Source organism: Ambystoma mexicanum, chromosome 1p, assembly GCF_040938575.1.
Source record: "Ambystoma mexicanum isolate Mex_15411 chromosome 1p, UKY_AmexF1_1, whole genome shotgun sequence".
In the NCBI taxonomy this organism is placed as follows: domain Eukaryota; kingdom Metazoa; phylum Chordata; class Amphibia; order Caudata; family Ambystomatidae; genus Ambystoma; species Ambystoma mexicanum.
In genome coordinates this window covers 94,810,844-94,836,892 of record NC_090921.1, presented here as the reverse complement: position 1 = coordinate 94,836,892, position 26,049 = coordinate 94,810,844, and positions in this window count along the sequence as shown.

Genomic DNA, 26,049 nt, shown 5'->3' with positions numbered 1-26,049 from the left:
GAGTAGCGCACCAGCATACCAGCGTACCTGCCGGGTAAGCTCCACAAATCCAGTGGCACAGGCTCCTCGTGCACCAAATCGACCAACCTTCTCGAATTACAACTAATCCACAAAGCAACGAGTGGACCCACAAACAATCCTACTCTTCTCACGCAGCCACCCTCTGGAACTCGATCCCCCGGTATTGGCTCGGATGCTCCCCACCCCCCCGCCCCCCACCCCCCACTTCTCCAATTTCGCAAATCTCTCAAAGCATAACTTGTTCTACAGCACCTGGCCAAGAACTAATCCCAATGGACGCACAGACCTCAGAGTATTGCACTACTATTCAAAGATGGCAGCCCAAATGTTGACGACCCACACTCTGTACACCACTCTGCTGCACTCAATCCTGGTCTGCGCTTTAAGCAATAGTCTTAAAAATTCTATCCGGTGCAGTTATTTGATAGCGCACTCTTACATTAGTTTGTACTGTGCTCTGGTCTGGCTTTTACCCCTATTGTACTAGGGTTTGCCAGACATCTATTTTGTATTTTCGTAGAATAAATAGGGTGATAGACACGTTAACATTTGTTAACGTTTTAAATGGACTCAATGCAAACCATTTCCCCTACTTATGAATGCTCAGAACTTGCGCCCAGTACCTTTAGGATTACTTTAGTTGTCATTTATGATATGATAGGTTATTTATAATGCGCCTAATGCGTGGACCCGGGGATCGAACCTGTGTTGCTCCGTGTAGTCTTGCTTCCAATGGGAGCACGTTGCCGCTGTGCTATCCTCCCGAGACTTTAGGACGTACCTCGTAAATCTGTGTTCAGCAGCACTAGGCCCACCAGCTCCTTTATGGTAACACCTTGCAAGGAAGGATGACAGCCATTTTGAGCAGTGCAGGAGGTTGAAAACCTTAATGGGCATGCCTCAAACGCAACTAGCTTTACTGTCTCTGACCCCACCCCTCGCCATACTGCCAGATGTGACACATTCAGGTAAATTAATACTATGAATGAGAGCCAAAACACCTCCCTAATCACCACAGGACTTTGGGGAGTCACAGTGCCACGAAGGTCGGCTAAAGAGAAGTGTCTTTCAAGTAATCTCCTGAGAGAATTGAACACTTGAAACAAATCCTGAGAAAGATAAAGGAACCCTTTGTTTTAAAAAAAAATGTATTATTTTTTAAAAAGGGGAAAGTAAAACAATACAGAGGATGCTTGTATTTTCCCCAGAAACGCTATACGACGACTGTGGCGACTATATCATTCTATTCTAACGGAACTGTGAGAATGAAAACCAGTCTTTTGCCAGTTGGGCCAGGAAGTGGCCTGTACCGAGGCGGGTCTCCCCTTTTTTGCTTTAAGTTGGGTGTTCTCTAAAGTGGTAGAGCCAGATAGTTGGTTAGGATTTCGACAACAGACTTTTTCCTTTGGACTTTGACATGTACGCCACTTAGTTTTAGTTTTGCTAGGTTGGGATCTTCCCTCGTAGAGCGAGGGCGAGCTGGGCGATTTATTTTGATTTGAAACAAGCCTCTTTAACCCAATGTGGTCGGAGTCCTTCTGATTCATCACAGCTCGTATATTTCATGGAAACACGGGCTCCCTCTCGCGATTTTACAAGCTGCTTAGAACGGGTTTGATGGAAAATTATCAAAAGGGACTTTGGCTTTGAAGAACATTGCTCTCACTCTTGGTAGTAGTGAAAAGCGATGTAAGTGAGGGGACTGCAGACCATCTGCTGCTCTGAATCTGTAGTGGACAGGCCTCCCTAGTTTGGCGTTTGCCCCCATTGAAGAAGTCTGATTCGCCTGTTGGATGGCACCTGCAGACATAGGCATTTTCATGGATTTTAAACTTGGAGCAGAGTTCAGCGATTGCTCCTGGTGTCTAAGCCTCATCAGCAGCCCCTGCACATCTTGAAAGCCACACTGAATCAGAAGTCAAGAAGTTGATTGTTTTCTTTTTTATTTAAAGTCGGAACGCTCATGTAGTCTTTTAGTGCTCCTGGCTGGATCTTTGCGCATGCCCTACCCCCTCCTCTTTGGGCGACTCACTCGCTGGCACAGCCCTTTCCATGCTCCACTCTGCTATATCTGATATTCTCGATGTTCTTGCCCCTGTCATGAGGATCTGCTTGAAGCCCAAAGCCAAGTGCAACTCCTGATACGACTCAGACCTTGTCACCCTCAAACGCAAATGCAGGGTGGCTGAGAAGAAATGGCGTGCTTCTGCTTCATCCTCTGACAAACTGGCCTGCCACCTGCTCCAAAGGCAATGCCAGCTCTGTCTACCCTTAGAAGAGAGCTCACATCCAAGCCTGCATCTCTGCGGCATCTAACAACTCTGCCAAACTCTTTAAAATCTGCAAGGAACTGACCAACCCTGCTGCAGTCTCTACCTCTCCTGTCCCCTCCCAGGCCCTCTGCAGGGCTCTGGCTTCTCACTTCATCTCTAAAACACAGGACATCCTATCCTCTCTCTCTTCCTCTCCACCTCCACCCTGCGCTTCCTCTGGCCCTTCATCGGCCACCTCTCCGCCCTCCTTCTCTGCCTTTCCCCTGTTCTCCCCAGACAAGGTTTCTAGACAAGTCTGATCTATGAAAGTCTCGTCAAAACAGGTTCACCCCATGTTCCTCCAAAACCATCAAGGACCACATTGACACCCTGGCACCTCCTCTGGCTGACTTCTGCAACCACTCCTTCGCCACTGGAGTCTTCCCTTCCCCCTGTCATATTGCCCAATCTCAATCACTCCTTTCCTGGGCAAACTCCTGTAAAAGCTGGCCATCTCCCAGCTTAATCTTCACACTGAATCTGTTGGTTGTCTCCATGACCATCAGTCTGGCTTCAGAGCTGCCATAAGCACGGAAACTGCTCTCCAACCCTGATTCCAACTCCCTGTGTCGTCCTCTTACTTGATCTCTCTTCTGCCTTTGACACGGTCAACCATGCCATCCTGCTCAATCGTCTCTGTGATAACCTGAGTATCACCGATCAGGCCCTGCCTTGGCCGACTTCTTTCCTCTCTGATTGACCCTCCCATGCCCAACTTGGGTCCTTCCTCTCCTCTATCTCTATCTCTATCTCTCTGTGGTGTTCCCCAGGTGTCTAACCTCTCTCCCTGGCTGTTCAACCAATACTTGGCACTTCTTGCCCACCGCATTGCCGCTTTCTGCCCCAACATACAGTGCTATTCGGTTGACACTCAGCTCATTTTCATGCTCCCTTTAGCCACCTCTTCTCCTTCTCTCATCTCCGACTGTCTGCTATCCAGGAGTGGTGTGCCGCCAATGATCTCTGCCTTAATGCCAGTAAGACTGAGATTCCCCTCATCGGCACGCACGCTCCCTCCTTTCCTGTCTCTCTGGCCAGCCTCTCTTGGCCCTCTTCCTGCTCCCACCTGTGAGGCTAAAAACCTTGGGGTCATCTTCGACTCCATACTCTGCTTCTCTCCCCACATCTCTGACGTCTCTAAGAAGTCACACTACCAGCTGCACCTCCTCAGAGGTATTCTTCCTTCCCTCGCCTTCCCCCAGAAGCTCACTGTCTCCAGAGCTCTGGTTCTCTCTAGGCTGGACTACTGCAACAGCCTCTTTCTAATCTGCCTGCCTCTACAACTCATCCAAAACAGGACTGCAAGACTTGTCCTTGGCTTCAAGCCCAGGTATCGTATCTCTCCAGGACTGAAATCTCTGCACTGGCTCCCAGTGGCTGCGAGGATTAAGTTCAGAACCCTCTGCATTGTCCACAAGGCCTTCTGGGGCCTGGGCCTGAATACCTTCAACTCTCTCTTCCTAAATACCGTCCCTCTCGAACTCTTCGCTCATCACCCTCCAACTCCCTCAGGGTCAGTCGCTTCTCCAAGCAATGAGTTGGTGGTAGATCTTTCTTCGGTTGGGGCTTCCCTCTGGAACAGCCTCCCTGCCTCTCTGAAACTTGAGGAGAACCATTTCCGGTTCCGGAAGCACCTCGAGACCTTCCTCTTTGAATCTGCGTTCTCTCCTCTTCTCCACTGCTGAACCCCTAGCTGAAACAAAAACTGCACTGGTCGCCTGGCTACTCTCTGGTCTCGGGACCAGGTCCCCTCCCGCCAGTCGCACATACCCCTATACAGCCCACCTGGCAACCCTTGCACTCTGGGGCTGTTTCTGCTGTATCCCACAGCTTGATGTCTGCACTTACCCCTGCACTTGCCACCACTTGGCTGCACTTCTTATTTATTGTTTCTATTTATTGTTCTATTTATTACCGTTATCCGACGTACAGCACTTTTCTCCTTCCCTCTCGCACTTTTCCTCTTCCCCGCCTCCCCTGCACCTGGCCTAGTAAGATCATTGTCTCTGTTCCCCTCCCTTGCCTCGTTGTGCCTTGAATCACTTGTGTATAGGTGCGTTATAAATGCCATATCAGATCATATTGTGCTCTTGCACCTAGTAGTGTCAAGGAACGTCTTCCCCATTGTGCCCTCCTGCACGTCGTCCCTTGCTCTCCCATTTATGTTTCATCGTTGTTAGTGAACATATCCTGTAGAGGACATTACTCAGGATATTTAATTCGTTCTCCCTTTCACATAAGCAATTTTCTGCTCCTTCATCTTTGGGCAGATATGTTTTTTACCAGATGGGCCTCTGTGGGCGTTTTGGTTTCCATGTTTTTGCTGCACTGATTCCTGCATATGTTTCCTGTGTTTATCTGTTAAACGTCCCATTGTAGGAACCTGTTGATCTGTCAGTATCAGTCGCTCCTAGAATAGCCTTGTGGTCTTATGTGAATGCTGTCGCTTGCATTTTGACTACTGCATCAGCATGCATTGAAGCAGATTATCTGGCATGGGTTTACACTGTATCCCCAAACCAGGTTCCCGTGAGACTATGTCACTGGAACTGAGACTTTCCATGGTCAGCGTTGGTTTCTCGATGGTGCCCCGAAGATCTACATTAAAAAGCTGTCTCTTTGTCATATACAGTCTGCAATACAATAGTCTTACCACTCTTACTTTCTTATGTCTTTGAGATTTTGCAGAGAAATTAAGGTCTTACTCTGACATGGTGGTGCAGTGTGCTATCCTGCAGCTGACCTAGGAAGTGTTCTTACCCCTCGTGTCTAAGATACAGGTCTGTCGAGTGGGTGTGTACGGTTTGCTTTAGTGGGCCTTGGTACCAGTATATCATTCTCATGCATATTGTATCGCTATTGCTACCATTTTAAATAGCCAGGCTGGTCAAAGTGCGACCCGGCTCCCAATCTTAAACTGGATGCCACCAGCATGTCTTCGGTGACTCTAATAGGCTACGTGATGTGCATAGTAAACCTGGAACCTGGCAGTTCTGTACTCTCTCTTGCCTTCTCTCTCAATCTCCAACTTGTTTACCAAATTATCATGTTTGGTCAGTAGGAGCTGGTGAGATATTTTGGTGTTTTCCTTGGAAAAATATATTTTGGACCGAATTGCCTCTGTGCCTTTTGTTTTGCATATTTTATGCCCCTCCTTCAGATACCCTAGAGTACAGGATTTAGTCTGCGCACCCCAATCTTTATTTATCCTTGGGCATAAGGAGTGTTCCCGCTGATAGTCCTTGGAATCCCAGCTGTTCCCAAGTTGTGTCACCCAGAAGGTGACTTGACCACAACGTTCCTGCATTGTGAATATTTCAAGATAGTCATACCTTCTCTGGGGTGTTTCTTCAACCAGAGACCCCAAGAGGAAAGGTGCTTCAGCCACAGTAACAAGACCCTCCATGATTGGGAAGGGGATTCTAACTAGTTCGGTTCTGCTTTTGATCCAATGAACCCAACAACTTATGCTCTGCAGGTAGTTGTAACAGAATGGCTCATGGGATGTTGGCCAAGGACGCCCACCATCTCTACCTTCCATCACGAACCCCTAACCCCCACCTTCCTGTCCATAGACTGTCGACATAGACACTTTTTTCTGTGGGTGTAAACTAAGCCTTACCCTTTATATCTTCTTGATTAGAATTCCTTCACATAAGGAACATTTTATCTATTATGGTGCTGCATACTCACAAGACACCTTTAGGGGTGCAAGAGAATAGTTTGTGATACTTGGGTACTTTGCATCTTGTGAATCTGTTACGATCCCATTTTATGCATAGTCTGCATAGCGGTTGGCCCAGACATTGTGTTTATTAAACTTTGTGAGGAATCGACTGTGGCTTCTCAGCAAATTGTTCAAATGCAACCAACAATGCTGCTGACACTGTACTGGAGGGGAGTACATGGAACAGTCATAGAGGACAATATATGGGTGGACCGACATAGATTAAGGACAACCAATATTTGACATTTTTAAGTGCAGGTAGGTGGTATAGCCAGCTGTGTTAGGGGTGTGATCATGATGGATGAAGTGCTGGAGTGGAGGCAGAGGAAGTGAGGGACAGAGGCAGGTTAAAGGTGAGGGAGAAAGGTTAGCTGGAAGACAGATGAGAGGTAGATCAAAAAGATAACTCAGAGGTGAGGAGGTAGGCTTTCAGGATGTTTTTTTTAACAAATCCACGTGGGATGTCAAGGCGAAGAGAATTCCATGCAAGTAGAGCAAGAAGAGAAAGAGCGGAAATGAGAGGAAGCACAGGGAGGGCGAGGAACCACAAGGGTAGTGGAGGAGGCAGAACAGAGATTACGAAAAGGCTTGTAGAGTTCTCTATGGGAGCATAAATAAAGTGGTGTCTTACCATGTATAGATTTGAGAACCACGAGAAGAAACTGAAATCTGGCCCTGTTTTTCAACGTCCGCCATCCAGCTTGGCGATGGTACGAGGAAGTAGGTGTGAAGTGAGGGAGTTCAAAGTGACTCCTGGTTGTGAAATTAACAATCGTGTCAAGAAGACAGAAGGATGTGGTGCAGGGACCAAAGAAGATTCTGCCCCACACGTCCAGTTTAGTGAAGAGAAGCGTGGTTAAGAGATGCTTTGCAATGTTGAATGGAAGGCGGTGCCTGATTTTCCTAATATTTAGGAGAGTGAGTCACTGTTGTGGATTTGGAGATGAAAGTAGAGAAGGTGTGAGAAATATCATAGAGGACACTGAGCTTTTTAGATGAAAGAGTCGGGGGGAGTAGCAGGTGGGAACTAGATAGGCAGGGGAAGAGATGAGGGAGTATTTGGCAGGGCCGAGCATCACCTCCTGTTTTGGTTGAGTTTAATGTCAGAGTTCTAAGCCACCCAATATTTAATGGCACAGAGAACGCTTTGAAATTTTGGTTGAGATCAGAGGAGAGTTGAGGAAAAGAGAAGATGATTTTGGTGCTGTCCGCAAAGAGTCGGTACAAGAGCCCAAAGGAGGAAATGAGTGCCTCAGAGAGGATGTGTAAAGAGGGGAGGACCCAAGACAGAGCCTTGTGGAACACCAACAATTAATTAAAGGAGTGAGTTGGTGTTGTTCCAGGAGACCGAAAATTGGCAAAGTGCCAGGTAGGATTCAATCCAGGCAAGGGCTCGATTGGGACTACCAACAAGAAAGCAAGTATCAAGAAGATCCGAGTGATCATTTTTCTTTTTCCAACACATTATTCGGTTAAAAACATTAGCACAAGTTCATTATAGCAACTCACAGAAAAAGTTAAAATAGTCACAGTCCTATAAAATAAAGCAGAACATTTAATTCTATTAGGGAGCCTTTATCAACAATATATAATGCATATCATTACTGTCTAATAAAAATCGATAATAAAATTTACAGCACTGTACAGAGTGTCATTATTTCCTAGTGAAACACCATTTGAGGAGAGCAAGCTCAGCAGCCTCATTACAGGCGCATTAGCCATTGTTAACAAAGTTGGTTTCTCACTAGCCTCCGCCTTGGTAACCATGCATGATGCACGTACCTAGCAACTGCAAAAACGACTTTCCATTCAATTGAGCATATTTAGAAACTGCATGGCTTCACATGTATTTCGTACCCTTTGGTTTCAGATATTTGCGCCTTAATTCCAGAGTTACAGAACAAATTAACATATAATGTATACGTGTTTCATCTGCATAAGGGGCATATACCAGACCTATAGTGCCACCAGGAGCGAGTATACCATGCAATGTGTAATATCCCCATCTGAACGTAAAGAACGTTCATAAGGCGGTTGAATTTTGTCTGAAAGGTCCTTACAGTTTCCTATCGTACTGCCAGGCAAATCATTCTGAGTCCTTTTTAAATAAGGCCCTCTTGGTCTCCATCTTTTCCACAGATTTTCTTCTGGCGTTCGCTTTGAGGACTATTTGTGAGGTCTTCTTGCAATCAGCGGGATTATCCCACAGGGATCCGGCATTCAGCATGTACGGTAATTGCTTAACATGGGCCGCCCAGCTGCAGCTTTTAGTCCCTTCCAAGAGTAAACAATTTCTCAGAGCGTCCTGGTATAATGCCAACACCAGGGTAGTCCACAGTCTAAACCAATAGAGCAAAGGTTTAAGGGCAATCTGGTCGGTTATGTGGAAGACATTAAGATCCATTAGGACGAATGAAGTTGGGGCATTTATTGGGAGCAAAAGTAACTTTTTCATTCATGTAGTCTCAGTGATAGATAATGAGATCGTATTGGCATAGCCCAAGAGCGCTGACCCATAAAGAGCTGGTGATAGGGCTGGTTTCTCATACATGTTCAAAGCTGGCGAGACTGCCCCTCTACCACGATAGGAGAAAAATAGATTCCCCTGCTATATTTGCCCAGGTTGAGCTGGGCTTTGAGGAGTTAAGACCATCCACCTAATTTGTGGAACCTGGTGCCCAGATAATCAAAATATTTAACTTGCTCCAATTTTATACTGTAGATTAATACTCTCATGGAGCTGCTCTTCACAAAAGGGGGTGTGAATACCATGACTTCAGTTTTTTTAACTTCAGCTCTAATCCAAGCTCTTTGCTCTGAAAATAGCTAGTGATGTAACCAACTCCTTTGGTGATGTGGCAAGAATAACTGCATTGTCTGCATAAAAAAGGTTTGGCCATCACCTGGATGCTAGTGCACCCTCCTGTAATGCATTCACTATACCCTGGATATAAATGGAGAAAAGTAGGGGCGCTAGGACACACCCTTTCCGTACCCCCTTATTGACCGCAAAGGACTTGGAGTTTTCCCCTCCCAGTCCATAACGCACAGATGCTTCGGGTTTCGAATACAATAGTTTAATGGATCGGAGCAGAAAACTGCTTGCAGGGGGTTTTGATGGTTGTGCATGTCTAAGAAATTGGTAAGCCGGTAGAACACAACCGTTTCAAGCACTTTATAGTAGTGTGAAAGGGTGAAAGGGTGAATGTTAGCCAGTAGGTTAGGGTCAGCCCCTTCCTTTTTGTTTAGGAGAGGGATGATCATGGCTGGTTTTGAAAATGGAGGGAAAACAAGCAGAGTTGAAGGACAGGTTGAAGAGTTCAGCGGGGGGTGAGGTCACTAAAGGGGCAATAGGTTTGACTATCTGAGGAGCAAGAGGGTCTGATGGGGCACAAGAGGGGTTAGCCTTCATCAGTACAGATAGGACTTCTTCAGTATTAGTGTGACTACAGTGGGCGATGAGGCAGAGGATGATGGGAGAGTAGTGTAGAATGTATATGGCGGGATTGTGAGGAGGGTCAGGAGTGGATCTTCAATTTTGGAAACTTCAGCAGTGAAGTATTCAGATAGGCCATTCGCTGTGAGAGTAGGGTTGATAGTCCTAGGGTCAGGAGTGAGTTATTTTAGGGTGCCCTGTAGCCAGCAATGATGGTTGGGGTGAGGGTCAATGAGGGTGCAGCAAATTACCTTTTCGCTCTGTAAAGGAATACTTGAGTGATTAGGGCAGAGAGGTAGGTCCTAATGTGAGTGGGTATGCCTCCATTTGCACTGAAGCCGATGCAGGTCTGTGTGGTGAGAGCGTATGAATGGGGTGACCCATGGTAGAGGACACACTTGGTAGTGAATGTTAGCAGTGGGAGGACAATGGGTCCTATAGTCGGAATTGGAAACTCGAAAGGGCAGTGTTAGTGGAAGAGGCAACGGGTGTGAAGGAGAAGAGTGAGAAATGTAGGTCAGAGAAAAGGTGGGAATGCCAGAAGCTTTTAATTTCCTTTTAGTAATAGGTGAGGAAAGTGGTGAGGAGAGGTCAGAGGGTGGAAAGTGTTGGGTGTCCTGACCCACGTTTGGACTATTATTCTGCAACATTTGGTGCTGTGGGCTTAGGAAATCCAAAATGGCGGAAAAGCCCACATTTGCACCAGAATCCAGGAGAACCGTGCAGTTTTGCGCACACCAAAATGGTCCCCTGACCTGCCACCCACCAGTGCAAAGAAAGATGGTTCTGTTCAAAACCCGTTTTTATTAATGTCAAAAATTGCTAAGATCATGGGCCCGAAACCACGAAACAAAAATCCAACTATGGTTGAGTGTTTTACTTTACTCTACTACAGATCCATATCGATGCCATGTCAAGCAAGGATCATATACTATCAAGTAAAATCCTTTCATTTTGAAATGTATTAATTCAAGACAGCTGTCAAAAATAGATGCAGCACCGGCATTGGACACTGACCGGCGCTGGCGCTCTATAAATCCTGTCAGGAGAGCTGTCTTGCAGAACTGTGCAGTGAACAGAAGGGGGTCTTATGTAATTAAAAGTTCAAAAGACACGCCTTTCCTGGGAACGCTTAACACCCCAGAGACCCACACCAGGAGGCAGGATATCACATGGCCCTGTTGATTGAGAGGGAGGGGACTTCCCTGCAGCCTGCTGGACCCAACACAATAGACCCTTTCAATTGAATGGAGTATGCTGATTTTGGGTGTGGACTGTAAACAGAGCTCTGCCTGAAAGGAGAATCATGTGATCCCTGACTCCCCCAGTTCCTGGGGGCGGGCCAGACAGGACTGTGGATTCATATTGCAGCAAATATTTGTTTAAGTTAAATGCTTATAAAATCTTGTATTAAGCTCACAGAAATGTACAATTTGGGGATCCTGAAAATGAAAAATGCCCTCACGATTTGAGTCCAAATTCCACTTTGTACGGTGTTCTGGGACCGAACACCGCTATTTATTAATATTGCAGACACTGTGTTTAGGATAGAGACATAGTAATTTCCAGTAATATGCTCAGGGAAGGGGTGCAGGTCTGTGTACATTTTGAGGAAAAACCAATATGGCGAAAGTCACTAAAAAGCACAAAATGTTGCCATTTGTGAACCCAGGCTCTGAGGCGGATCAGAGTAGGGCGAGAGTGTATCTTAAATTAATCTGTGAAATGTGTATGTAATTTCAACAACGTGTGTATCTGGGAAATCTGTTAGTTATGAAAAATTCATTTTCTAAGTAAAAGCAAATGGGCGTTTCTTCAATAGACGGTAAGACTCTGACTCACTCTGACACACTATCCCTTCTCAAATCAGGTCACAGAGAATCCTTGACCTATCAAATCATGAGAGGGTTGGGCATGCAGAATGAGCCGACCCACCCACTTTCAAAACACATAAAAAGAGACTGCTTGGACAGGCAAGGGATTCACTTTCCACTTTCTTGCGGAGCATTTTGACGGACGACTTCACATCCAGATTCCAGACTTTACATCCAGAGATCCAGAACTTCACTCCAGAACTTAAAGCAGAGAGGCCTGGACCACCAGCTAAATCCTTTTTCAGCAGGCCTCAAAATCATTTGCAAATTATTCAAACAACCGGGCTGAGCTGTCTGATTCTGGCTAGAACCCTGTGCCTGAAACACCCAGAAAGCAGAGCTGTATTCAGAGACCAGAGCGCTGTGAAGTGCAGAGCAGAGCTGGCCCAGAGAGCTGTGACTTCAGAACCACCTGCCAGGAGTCCAGTCTAAACCTGATCAGACCTTGACGGCCTATTTCAACTTTAGAGTGTGAGTACTCAGCCAGAACTGTGCAAAACCAATCTCTTAGCTTAAAATAATCTAATTCAAACTATTTTAACCTATTTAGAACTGCATCATAAGAAATCGTGTTTCACCATATTTTTCACTTCATTGCCACCACATTTAAAAGGATCTTGCCTGCTTAAAATCATACCTGTTTTCCTCTAAGCTCGCTGGGGGAACTGGAAATTTGTATTGCATTTTGTATTCCTGAGAATTGTGTGCTCCCCTTCCATCTCCTTATCTTGCATAGGGGGGGAGGGAATTGTCAAAGAAAAAGTGATCATATTATCTTTTGTTGAAATATCAAGTTTATTTCTGTGCTGCAATTTTTCCCTCATTGCTTCTCCTTGAAACCATAAAAGTATTTTCTGATACCTTATCCTTCCTATACTAACTCCTCATTGATTGTAAAGAAGTGTGCTAGTGTCAGATTATCTATTGTTGATCAATATTATATTCATAAGGGTGCCATCAAATATTAATTTATGATAAAAGTGTGATATATATATTGTTTAATTTTTCCACTAAATCTTTTAAATTGCAAAACAAACCTACTTCTTGGCTCAGTGAGGTCAGGGGGATTCAAAGAGAGGGGCGTTATATAAGGGTTTATCATCCAGAGTATAACTTGTCATAAAATATATAAATAAGGGCTTCCCTTGGGCGTCCCAGACGAGGCACTGACTTAGTGGGATTGCTGAATTGAAGTCACTTAACAGATATTGGGGGGTCGAGCCGGGGATTCTGGATTAGATCTATCACTTGTGCAGATTAATACAGTGTGCTAACTGACAGGATATATAAATTCTGTTGGATCACCACGCCGTGTTACACTGTAAAAACACCCCTCAAAGGAACACTCTAAGGAAACGGTCTGTTTGCAAAATAAAATACAAACTTCTGTAAGTCAGGAAGGAATATTTTTCCAGAATAACGACCTTGGTAGATATCAAAATAGCCAGAGAACACCTCTTACATAAGCTATTTGTGAGAGGTGAGTGGGCTCATCAGGACCAGGCGGTCTGGTTGCAGGCAATCGCACCCCAGATCACTGAAACAGGGTCAGATATATGGATAGATCAGGGTCCCTTACATGTGGCCCTGAGTGAACTATATATGGCCCCTAAGGCCAAGGAAGAGCACAACAAGATTGCCAGGGTAGTGGCATATTGATATTTATATATGGGAGCCATACAGGACAAATGGGCTGAAGGCCAAGATCTGGCAAGTAGGCAACTGATGGCATTAGAGAAGGCCCAATCTGACCTGGTCTCTTCTGTGCAGAGACTGCAGAGGAGCCAGGAGTCAGAAAATGATAGTAGGCAGTATATTATTAAAATAAAGGAGGATATGGGTATCCTGCAACAGGAAAAGTCTGACCAGGATACCAGATTTCTGGCCTTGCAGAAGGAGTACCAAGAAGGTTTGGACACCCTACTGCAGAGCCAGAAAAAGCTGGAGCAACAACTGGACTTCAATAGGGCATGCGCAGAGCAGGTAGTCACCCTGCAAAGCCACCTAGATAGGGAGAGCAATAAACTGATTTTGAAAGACCTGGATACCCAGGCAGAGTCTGATCAAGAACGCCAGAAAGCTGGTGCCTTTCAAAGGCAGAGGGACGACCTGGCGGCACAGATGCAGGCTCTTAGTCAGGAAAAGGACACCTTAGGCCAGGAAGTCTGCCAATTAAAAGAAAAATTTGAAGAAAATCACTTGGCTCTCCATGGACTGGGTGACCTCCAAAAAGAGCATCAGAACTTGTTAAAGCACACCAGGAGGGTGGAAGATGCTCTGGCAAGAAAGGAACAGGCCAGTAGGGATGGGACTCAGGAGGTAACCCTCCTGCAGCAAAGACTGGCCCAATATTCCAGACCAACCAGGAAGAGCAGAGAGAAAATTAGACTCTCTGTCAGCACAATGATAGGTTCCAGCAACAGGTAGCCATGCAGGAGAGACTGATAGAGTCTAGTAAGGCCTTAACTGAGGAACTGAAAGCGCAGGCTCTTGCATTGCAACAGGGAGCAGGGGCGGATAGAGATGAGGTTCGCTGGGAAAGAGAAACTCCGGAGCATAACCTCAGGAGCCCTAGTACCAGAGGCCTTCATCTCTCCCAGTCCCTGGACTCTGCCACCTCCATGTCCCCTCGCGCACATGAGCCCAGGGCCACGGGGATGGCAGATTACTATCCAGCTAGAAGTATGGGGCTCATAGGCCAGTACCTCCTAGGAATGGATGGGCGGGCATCCGGGTATGGGCACCCAAGCACAGTGCAATTTAGTGTGGAACCCCAGGAAAGTAGGCCCACTAAGGGCATCCTAAAAACCTCTGCCCAGTTAGGTCAGTGGGGGGGGTACCCATCAAATCCTGGCAGCAAGGAGGGATCTGAAGACTCCTCTGAACGGCCCAGGACACAGGAGACTAAGTCCCCACATTCTGCCAGCCATTCCCAGGCTCGCAGAATCCGGGAAAACCTGGAAGATCAGACGGGCACCTCTGGGGGCAGTGCCTCTGAGTCAGAGGATGAGTGGACCAGGGTTACCCGAACCAAAAAGGCCATTAGGGCAAAAAGGGCCTTGCTTAAGGACCCCTTAAAGCAGATCAAGGCAATAAGGAGTGTCATCACCCCTTATCACAAGAACGCCAAGTATTCTGTTTGGGAACACTTGGAGCTTTATGAGCAAATGATGGAGACTTTCCATTTGAAAGACAGCAGTAGCTGCATTCAGTATGTAAAATGGACATTCTCCCCAGAATACTCCAGATTCTTTGCGGTGCTGGAGGACCAAAATCATTCAAGATGGTCCACCTACAGGCCGGCCGTCTTGAAACATTTTACTGTTAACAGAAATCCCCAAGAGGCTCGCAAGGCAGCCTACAATTTGCAATGTGGGGAGGATCAGGCCCCACAAGAATTTATGCAGGAGTTAAAGCGTGCTTTTGCGCAGACTACAAAAAGGGTACGCACGGACAGTAAAGAATTTGTTAATACGTTTTTCCATGCCTTACCCAAATACATAATGACCCAGCTTGTGAGAGATTTTCACGAGAAAAGATCTTTAGACTGGGTCATTGAGCAAGCCACCCGCATCTATGATGTGCAGAAACCAGTGGAAAATAAGAATCCGCCCAAAAACCCCAAAACCAACAGCACCCCTGCTGCTGCCAAGGTGGCAGAGGTAAAGGTTGCCCCCGTTTTAGATTTGGAGATGGGGGGCCTAAAAACCTGCCTACACCAAGTAATTCTAAGCCCAGAAGGCCCTCGGGCCAGTCACAGACAGGGAGTCAAGGAGGTAGTCCCACAAATGGGGTCCCTCGCTCCCCTGACTATGTAAGTCCCCGCTATAAGGGAAACAGTCCAATCCTGGGTTATGTGTGGACTCCTGCGGCCAAAGGGGGGGATCCAACCAAGCGCCCAACCCAGGGAACTTCCCTCCACACTTCCCTCAGGAGGGCAGAAATTCACCAAATCCTGGGCAGAACTTGTTCCCCAGGTATCCACCCAACTTCCAGCCCCAAAATCATCCATCCTTCTTTCCCCAATTCCCTGAGCCCAGAAAACCGAATCCAGGAGAGGGGAGGCCAAGGATGGAGGGGTACCCAAATCTTCCCAACCCATGGTACTACCAGAGAAGGGATAGCTACCCTTCCCGGGATCAGCCCAGGGGAGAAAACAGAACCACGTATCAGCCTGAGCGGGTTTCCCAACTTGAGCGCCAGGCCCAAAATATGGCACGTGATCTGGGTCACATACTGAGGGCTCAACAGAACCCTCAGATGAGCATGCCACTGCAGAATGCCCCAAACTCTGGGCTTGGTGCTCCAGAACAATGACGGGGGCAGCACCCCGATAACCCACCGGTTCCCAGGGAGGAGGCACAAGGGGAAGGGGGGTGTAAAGCCTTGGAGGAAGCTTCCTTCCCCACTTGTAAACAGCCCCTGGAAACCCAGGAACCGGAAAGAAAATCTCCTACCCCTGAAAGTCTGCCACCCAAGGAGCAGAGAGGAGGTAGGAGAAACAAAGTACCCAAACAGACCCACTTTGTGGAGGAGGTACAGGTCTTCCAATTTGAGGGAGAGGGATCCCAAGAGGATCCTGGGGAAAGGATCTTCTCCTTCAGAGATGGGGAACTCCACCCAAGGAAAAATGGGTCCCAAGGGATTCCAATCCAGACTGGGTAGATGTGGGGATTGAGCTGTCGCCGCCCATCATTCTATCCCAGAACCAACAATACAGAAAACCCCTGGTTCAAACCCATCCTGGTGACTGCCTCCAAAAAGGGCGGCGCGGCCCAGAACCGGAACCAGGGGAACCTAAAACTGAATCAATAGACTGGGTAGATGTGGGGATCGAGCTGTCGCCGCCCATCATCCTATCCCAGAACCAACAATACCAAAAACCCCTGGTTCAAACTCATCCTGGTGACTGCCTCCAAAAAGGGGGGGGGGCCCAGAACCAGAACCAGGGGAACCCAAAACTGCATCCATAGACTGGATAGATGTGGGGATCGAGCTATCACCACCCATCATCCTATCCCAGAACCAACAATACCAAAAACCCCTGGTTCAAACCCATCCTGGTGACTGCCTCCAAAAAGGGGGGGCGGCCCAGAACCGGAACCAGGGGAACCTAAAACCGAATCAATAGACTGGGTAGATGTGGGGATTGAGCTGTCGCCGCCTATCATCCTATCCCAGAACCAACAACACCAAAAACCCCTGGTTCCAACCCATCCTGGTGACTGACTCCAAAAAGGGGGGCTGGCCCAGACCGGAAACCAGGGGAACCTAAAACCGAATCAATAGACTGGGTAGATGTGAGGTTCGAGCTGTCGCCGCCCATCATCCTATCCCAGAACCAACCATACCAAAAAACCCTGGTCCAAACCCATCCTGGTGACTGCCTCCAAAAAGGGGGGGGGCAGCCCAGAACCGGAACCAGGGGAACCCAAAACCATCTCCAGTTGCCAACTTTTCCTTTCAGATTCCCGAGACTCTCCACAGAATTCTGCCCAAATCTCTTCTCTCTCAATGTCCAAAACCAGAAAATTAGCCCCCCAGTTGTCCAAAAATGAGCATCATCTGTGCCCCCTTACAGAGAAGGAGGGAAGATACTATGCCTCGGTTCAAGTACAGGGGCAGGGTACAATTTTGGCACTGGTGGACACTGGATCCCAAGCTACCCTTCTGTCCAAAAGGGCCTTTGATGAACTAAATGCAGGAAGGGGGAGAATTACCGAATTCCTCTCACCTCTCTTTCTGGACAACTCCAGAACTTTGACGGGAAGGAAATTCCCGTCGAGGGGACTGCAGATTTGGACATCAAAATTGGGCGACACAAGGTGAAACACCCGGTCATAGTAGTGACTCCAGAGGGCACCCCTTGTTTACTAGAGAATGACCTCCTGAGAAGGTTGTCACCCCTAATAGATTGCGTAAACAAGGTTCTCTGGACCCAGACTAGCCGACCAATAAAATTAAAACAGAGCGTCAACCATATTAGTTTAAACGGCCATGCCACATGGTTGAACAAAAATCTGACAAAGTAGAATTTCACTTCCAGAACAACCAAATTCCAGACGTGACAGTAATAGCAGTAGGACAACAGACTGGTGATGGGGAGTCCTCTCTATTTCTGAAAGTCAACCTTCCTTCCAGTTTAAGGTGGTATTCCACCCTGGAAGGAAACACTCTGAAATTCTTTACTAATCCACAATCAGACATTCCCACTCCGATAGTCCGGAAAGATGTGAAATCAGCTCGGAGCCTGGCTGATATTCAGCAAATTGGAGAGCAGTTGTTCATCCCTGTTCAGTTAAATGATGGGAAGGACTCTGTTCTCGCCCGAGTGTGTGTGAACAACAGTAAGAGCTTCATCAGCAAAGCCATGTTCCGCCAACTCTCAAAAGATCCAGCCATTCCCACATTCAAACTGATAGACAAATGGGAAATGGATCTGGAAACACCCAATTCCAAACATCTCCTGCCAAGTAGGTGTATGCTCAAAATCTCCATTGGCAACAAGAGCATAGTCCATAATTGTTGGGTCGTGCCAGACGTCACTGCCGCCTTTTACTTAGGCAGTGACATTCTCAATCGCTTTGCCATTAGTTTGGACCTAATAAACTTCAAAGCTTGGTCCCGATTAGCGGATAATCCCATGGGCTTTGATGATCCAGAAAAAGCATTTAGGTCGGCTCAATGGCTACCTTATGCAGTTGAAATTTTGATTAAAGAGGAAGTCACCATCCCAGAAAGGAACCGACAATTCTCCCTGGAAGTGAAAGTTAAAAGAGGACAAAAACTGAAAAACCCTGATGCTTATATTCATCTAAATGCTTCTCTCCAACAGCAAGGGTTGGGGGTAAACTCAACACCATTAGTCAATATAGAACATGACACCATTCCAATAGATGTGGATAACAGCAACTTAAAGAGTATTACTCTAGCCGTGGGCACCATTATTGGAATGGCGGTTGATGACCGACATTTTTCCATTGATCTAGGAAATGAACTGTTAGAACCAATCCCCAAGGACTGTTTTGACAGTGACAGTGATGACAATACAACACCAGACAGGATCTTTACCCAGCATGGGGGGAACTTCCTGGTGTACACTTCTTGCCCTTATGGTAAGGAAGATGTGACTTCAGAGGGGATGAGGTGATTTTCCAGGTCCATGAGGGCTGCCTTTCCCACCTGAAGCCTCCGGTCCAAATCAGCACTCTGACCAGGGACTTCTCCACCCAGCTGGAGGAGGCAGCTGAGATAGCAAAACCAGAAGTCTTTCCAGGCTTCAGGCAGATGGTGGAAGAGAGAGTCAACCTAGCTGATGCCTGTGTGACTCTGGAACAGAAGCAAAAGTTGAAACAAGTTTTCTTGGATTTCCAAGACCTCTTTGCGGTAGACTCATATGACTGTGGTTGCACCGACATCCACACAACAACAATTCCCATGGACCCTGGCATGACTCCAGTGTTTGTGAAGCAATATCGCTTGCCTCTCGCATCAATGGAGTCCCTTACTGAAATAATTAAGAACCTTGAGTCCCAGGGAATAATCCGTCCAGTACACAGCACCTTCAATAATCCGGTGCTGGGAATATTGAAGCCAAACGGCCAGTGGAGACTCTGCGCCGATCTTAGGGAGCTCAACAAACGGTCCATACTTCCTGATGGCCTCTTCCCTTCATTGACCAAGGGCTGGCCCAGATTCAGGGGTCACAGGTATTCACTGCAATAGACCTGACCAATGGATACTGGACTGTGCCTGTCAGTAGGGAGGACCAATGCAAGCTGGCTTTTACCTTCGGGGCCAGCAGTACACATGGACCCGGACTCCCTTGGGATACCTCAACTCCAGAAATGAATTCAACATTTTCCTACACAAGGCCATGCCCGACCTGGGTGCGAGGGGTAACCTGGCTTATGTAGATGATGTCCTCATCAAAAGTTCAACTGTGGAGGAACACATAGCGGAAATCCGTTATGTTCTGACCCAGTTGAGGGCCGCCGGAGCAAAACTTTCCTTTCAGAAAGCACAGTGGTGTAGAACCCGTGTTAATTTCTTGGGGCATGAGATTACTCCTCAGGGTCTCTGTCCCCAGGAAAAGAAAGTGGAAGCACTTCAGAAACTGAAAGACCCCACAACTCTGCGGGAACTAAGGAGCCTCCTTGGACCGACTAATTACAGCAGAAAGTTAATTGAGGGCTATGCAGAGATCACCAGACCCCTGATTCATCTCTTGAAGGGGGCGGTCAAGTGGGAATGGGGTCCAGAACAAGCAGAGTCAGCAAGACAGCTCAAAAGAAGCCTCTTACAAGCGCCCTGCCTAGCTTACCCTGTCAGAAACAAGGAGTTTTTCCTGGAGCCAGCATGACAAGGTCAATAAAGCAACCTCTTATGCGAGCAAAACTTTATCCTCTGTAGAGGAAAAATTCAACGATTGTGAGAAGGCACTCCTGGCAACGGTGTGGGCATTGAAGAATTTCCGCCCGTTCATCCAGGGGGAACACATCATAGTGGAGACTCCACACCAGCCTCTGCAATATCTCCAAAGTGACAGAATCCGAGTCGGAAATGTGAGTAATTCCCAAATTACTTCCTGGATTCTGTCAATGCAAGGCTTTCCTGTGGAGGTCAGATATGGCCAAAACAAGAAGAGTCCCCTCGCTCAAGGTCTGGCTGACTTGCATGATTGTGCTAGAGAAAACTGTCTCGAGGACGAAAGTCTGAAAATCAAGGACAACATGGAGGCATACCTTAATTCCCCACACAAATTATTTGAAGAAGACAATTGTGAGGGAATGCCCACTGTCTATGTGGATGGATGCTCTTACCATGTTGACAACAATGGGGAGAAAGAACTGGTGGCCGGCGTAGGGAATGCATGGGTGAATGAGTCTCCAGAACCCTCCGCTGGGTACAAAATTGGTCCCCGAAGTACTCAGGTGGCAGAATTGATGGCTGTGTATCAAGCCATCCTCACTGCTGTCCAACATCAACACCACAAACTGGTCATAATCACAGATCCAGATTGTGTACGGAACGGGTTTTTGGAGCACCTGGTTAATTGGAAAACCAGAGGCATACTATGTGCTAATAACAAACCCTTGAAACATGGGAAGTTAATCCAAAACATTGATGATCTGGTCACCTCGAATGGGATGACCATCTACTGGAAGAAGATCAAGGGTCATTCCAAAGTAGAGGGACCAGACAAAACTGGAAATGACTTAGCTGATCAGCTGGCCAAAACCAGGGCCATCCAAGGGGATCTAATAGAGATTGAGTCCCTGTTGGGGGAAATCCAGGTCACTGCTATCACTAGGTCCCAGACAAATGCTCACAATGATCTTTCAACTGCACAATGGAGTAAGGAGACCCCAGATGCTGATTTGATTACGGATCAGAAGGGGGATCCAATAATTGGAAAGTTTTACCAACACATTGAGGACCCTGAAAACTTTCCCCTGACGGATACCGATTACATTGGGAAAGAGGACCTTAGAGTGTTGATGAAATGTCCAAAAATGTTCTGAATCCAAGACGGTTTGTTGGTAAGGAAATCCCAAGCTGGCCATGATCAGTGGGTGGTCCCTACCTCATTCCGAAGCCTGATGTTAAGTCACGCCCATGATGCAGCCACCGCCGGTCATAGGGGGTTTCATACAACACTTGAGATCTTAAGAGAGGTTGCATACTGGCCACACATGGGGCAGGACCTCGACCAATACTTGAAGGGGTGTCTTGTGTGTGCACAATTTCAGCCAACATCCCTCACACACCGGGCGCCTCTCCAAAAGAGGGGGATGACACTGCCATGGTCAGATTTGCAAATCGGCTTTATAGGCCCTGTGATTCGCTCCACTAGGGGAAACAAGTACATGTTGACGGTCACATGCTTGTTTACCAAATGGGTGGAATATCTCCCAGCCCCAAACTGCAGAGCAGAAACTGCATGATCAACCACATCTTTTCGTGTTTTGGTCTACCCCAAAGGATTGAGTCAGACAGAGGTAGCCATTTTACCAGCGAAGTAATGACTAAGATGTGGGAGATACTGGGGGTTAAAAGGAATCTACATATTGCTTACCAGCCAGCCTCTTCTGGTGCAGTGGAGAGATGCAACAGAACCATAGTGAGCATTTTAAAAAAGTTTGTGGCAGATTCTGGGCCAAGTTGGGATATCTGATTACCTCTGGTCCTAATGGCCATCAGATCTACCCCTTCATCTGCAACTAAAATGTCACCATTTGAGCTGATGACTGGACGCAAGATGGTGCTTTCCCAGCATTTGCTCTACAGGACCCAAGAGCAGACATTGATAAATGCCTCCACAACTCATGAGTATGTGGAGAATTTAAGGAAACACCTTCAACATTCTTTTTCCTATGCTCAGCGGAATCTAGAAAGATCAGCTGATAGCATGAAGACCCATTACGATTTGAAGACCACCCGGAAAGAATACAATGTGAGAGACCGGGTCTATCTATACAATTTCCAAAGAAACCAGGCCAAACAGCGAAAATGTTTGCCTACATGGAAGGGACCGTTTGAAATTGTAGATACGATCTCCCCAGTCGCTTAGAAGATCCGCACCCCCAAAGGTAGTTTGGCAAAAGGGGAAGACAGGTGGGTCCATATAAATCAGTTAAAGTGTTGCCATCCCAGGCACACTCTGCAGCGACTGGAGGAGTCCTCTGCAATACCAGAGGGGGCCGCTCCAGAGTAATTCAGTTCCAACCCTAAAATATTCCACATATAGCCTATAAAATTCTATGATTCTTGAATGCAAATTGTCTCCTGATTAAAAAAATGTATATGTTCTTGTCTCCTGATTTAAAAAAAAATATGTATATGTTCATGTCTTTGGATTTATAAAATGTATATGCCGCCCCACTATATCAATAGTGGGGGAGAAATGTCTACGAATAGGTATTGCCTCTTTGCTTTGTCATCCTAGGAGAAAGAAAACCTGGAGACTGACCACGGAAGACGACCTGGGGACCGGGAGCAAAGATCTGAGGGGCCCGGAGTACCGCCCAAAACTCCCATCAGGACCGGCGAGGAGAACCGATCGATCCACCCTGATGGAGGAAAAGATGCTGAACTTTCTCATCTGCGGAATCGGAAGAAGATGATGCGGACATCCCAGTGCGTGGATCAAAACATCCTTTGCACCCAACTCCCCATCGACTTGAAATCAAAGCGCAGTGGGGTGGGGGGCTTGTTGGGTGTCCTGACCCACGTTTGGACTATTATGCTGCAACATTTGGTGCTGTGGGCTTAGGAAATCCAAGATGACGGAAAAGCCCACATTTGCACCAGAATCCAGGAGAACCGTGCAGTTTTGCGCACACCAAAATGGTCCCCTGAGCTGCCACCCACCAGTGCAAAGAAAGATGGTTCTGTTCAAAACCCGTTTTTAATAATGTAAAAAATTGCTAACATCATGGGCCCGAAGCCACCAAAGAAAAATCCAACTATGGTTAGTGTTTTACAGATCCACATCAATGCCATGTCAAGCAAGGATCATATACTATCAAGTAAAATCCTTTCCTTTTGAAATGTATTAATTCAAGACAGCTGTCAAAAATAGGTGCAGTACCGGCATTGGACACTAACCGGCGCTGGCGCTCTATAAATCCTGACAGGAGAGCTGTCTTGCAGAACTGTGCAGTGAACAGAAGGGGGTCTTATGTAATTAAAAGTTCAAAAGACATGCCTTTCCTGAGAACTCTTAACACCCCAGAGACCCACACCAGGAGGCAGGATATCACATGGCCCTGTTGATTGAGAGGGAGGGGACTTCCCTGCAGCCTGCTGGACCCAACACAATAGACCCTTTCAATTGAATGGAGTATGCTGATTTTGGGTGTGGACTGTAAACAGAGCTCTGCCTGAAAGGAGAGACATGTGATCCCCGACTCCCCCAGTTCCTAGGGGCGGGCCAGACAGGACTGTGGATTCATATTGCAGCAAATATATGTTTAAGTTAAATGTTTCTAAAATCCTGTATTAAGCTCACAGAAATGTGCAATTTGGGGATCCTGAAAATGAAAAATGCCCTCAAGGTTTGAGCCCAAATTCCACTTTGTACGGTGTTCTGGGACCGAACCCCGTTATTTATTAATATTGCAGATACTGTGTTTAGGACAGAGACATAGTAATTTCCAGAAATATGCTCAGGGAAGCGGTGCAGGTCTGTGTAAATTTTGAGGAATAACCAATATGGCGAAAGTCACTAAAAAGCACAAAATGTTGCCATTTGTGAACCCAGGCTCTTAGGGGGATCAGAGTTGGGCGAGAGTGTATCTTAAATTAATCTGTGAAATGTGTATGTAATTTCAACGACGTGTGTATCTGGGAAACCTGTTAGTTATGAAAAATTCATTTTCTAAGTAAAAGCAAAGGGGCGTTTCTTCAATAGACTGTAAGACTCTGACTCACTCTGACACACTATCCCTTCTCAAATCAGGTCACAGAGAATCCTTGACCTATCAAATCATGAGAGGGTTGGGCATGCAGAATGAGCCGACCCACCCACTTTCAAAACACATAAAAAGAGACTGCTTGGACAGGCAAGGGATTCACTTTCCACTTTCTTGCGGAGCATTTTGACGGACGACTTCACATCCAGATTCCAGACTTTACATCCAGAGATCCAGAACTTCACTCCAGAACTTAAAGCAGAGAGGCCTGGACCATCAGCTAAATCCTTTTTCAGCAGGCCTCAAAATCATTTGCAAATTATTCAAACAACCGGGCTGAGCTGTCTGATTCTGCCTCGAACCCTGTGCCAGAAACACCCAGAAAGCAGAGCTGTATCCGGAACCAGAGACCAGACCGCTGTGAAGTGCAGAGCAGAGCTGACCCAGAGAGCTGTGACTTCAGAACCACCAGGAGTCTAGTCTAAACCTGATCAGACCTTGACGGCCTATTTCAACTTTAGGGTGGGAGTACTCAGCCAGAACTGTGCAAAACCAATCTCTTAGCTTAAAATAATCCAATTAAAACTATTTTAACCTATTTAGAACTGCATCATAAGAAATCGTGTGTCCATTCTGCAAAACTGTCATCTGTCATTTTGAATTATTATTTCATTTCTGAAAAACTACCTTCATAAAATCGTCCGTATCTTTGGAATCGAAGGTGCTAGGAACATGGTTTAACTTTCATCTTAAAGCCAAGATTCTAAGCTTGCCAACAAGCCTACAACCGACTTGCTACTCATTATAGATCCTCCATAATCGTGATCGACGCACTCGGGGGAAAAAGTGCCGCGAATTGACAGTTTGCTTCATTTCAACCACGTGTAAAAATATCTGTCTTTTGCTTCCATTACTGAATCCCGTTTTCAACCTGATAACCATCCCTGAATCATTGGTAGGGCTGACCTGAACTGATTTAAAGTATCTCTCACGCACCCTGAACCTCTAGAGGGAATTAAAAGCATTTTCAGCATATTTTTCACTTCATTGCCACCACATTTAAAAGGATCTTGCCTGCTTTAAAATCATACCTGTTTTCCTCTAAGCTCGCTGGGGGAACTGGAAATTTGTATTGCATTTTGTATTGCTGAGAATTGTGTGCTCCCCTTCCATCTCCTTATCTTGCATAGGGGGGAGGGAATTGTCAAAGAAAAAGTGATCATATTATCTTTTGTTGAAATCATATCAAGTTTATTTCTGTGCTGCAATTTTTCCCTCAGTGCTTCTCCTTGAAATCATAAAAGTATTTTCTGCTACCTTATCCTTCCTATACTAACTCCTCATTGATTGTAAAGAAGTGTGCTAGTGTCAGATTATCTATTGTTCATCAACATTATATTCATAAGGGTGCCATCAAATATTAATTTATTATGGAAGTGTGATTATATATATATTGTTTAGTTTTTCCAATAAATCTTTTAAATTGCAAAACAAACCTACTTCTTGGCTCAGTGAGGTCAGGGGGATTCAAAGAGAGGGGCGTTATATAAGGGTTTATCATCCAGAGTATAACTTGTCATAAAAATATATAAATAAGGGCTTCCCTTGGGCGTGCGCCTTAATTCCAGAGTAACAGAACAAATTAACATATAATGTATACGTGTTTCATCTGCATAAGGGGCATATACCAGACCTATAGTGCCACCAGGAGCGAGTATACCATGCAATGTGTAATATCCCCAGCTGAACGTAAAGAACGTTCATAAGGCGGTTGAATTTTGTCTGAAAGGTCCTTACAGTTTCCTATCGTACTGCCAGGCAAATCATTCTGGATCCTTTTTAAATAAGGCCCTCTTGGTCTCCATCTTTTCCACATATTTTCTTCTGGCGTTCGCTTTGAGGACTATTTGTGAGGTCTTCTTGCAATCAGCGGGATTATCCCACAGGGAACCGGCATTCAGCATGTATGGTAATTGCTTAACATGGGCCTCCCAGCTGCAGCTTTTAGTCCCTTCCAAGAGTAAACAATTTCTTAGAGCGTCCTGGTATAATGCCAACACCAGGGTAGTCCATAGTCTAAACCAATAGAGCAAAGGTTTAAGGGCAATCTGGTCGGTTATGTGGAAGACATTAAGATCCATTAGGACGAATGAAGTTGGGGCATTTATTGGGAGCAAAAGTAACTTTTTCATTCATGTAGTCTCAGGGATAGATAATGAGATCGTATTGGCCTAGCCCAAGAGCGCTGACCCATAAAGAGCTG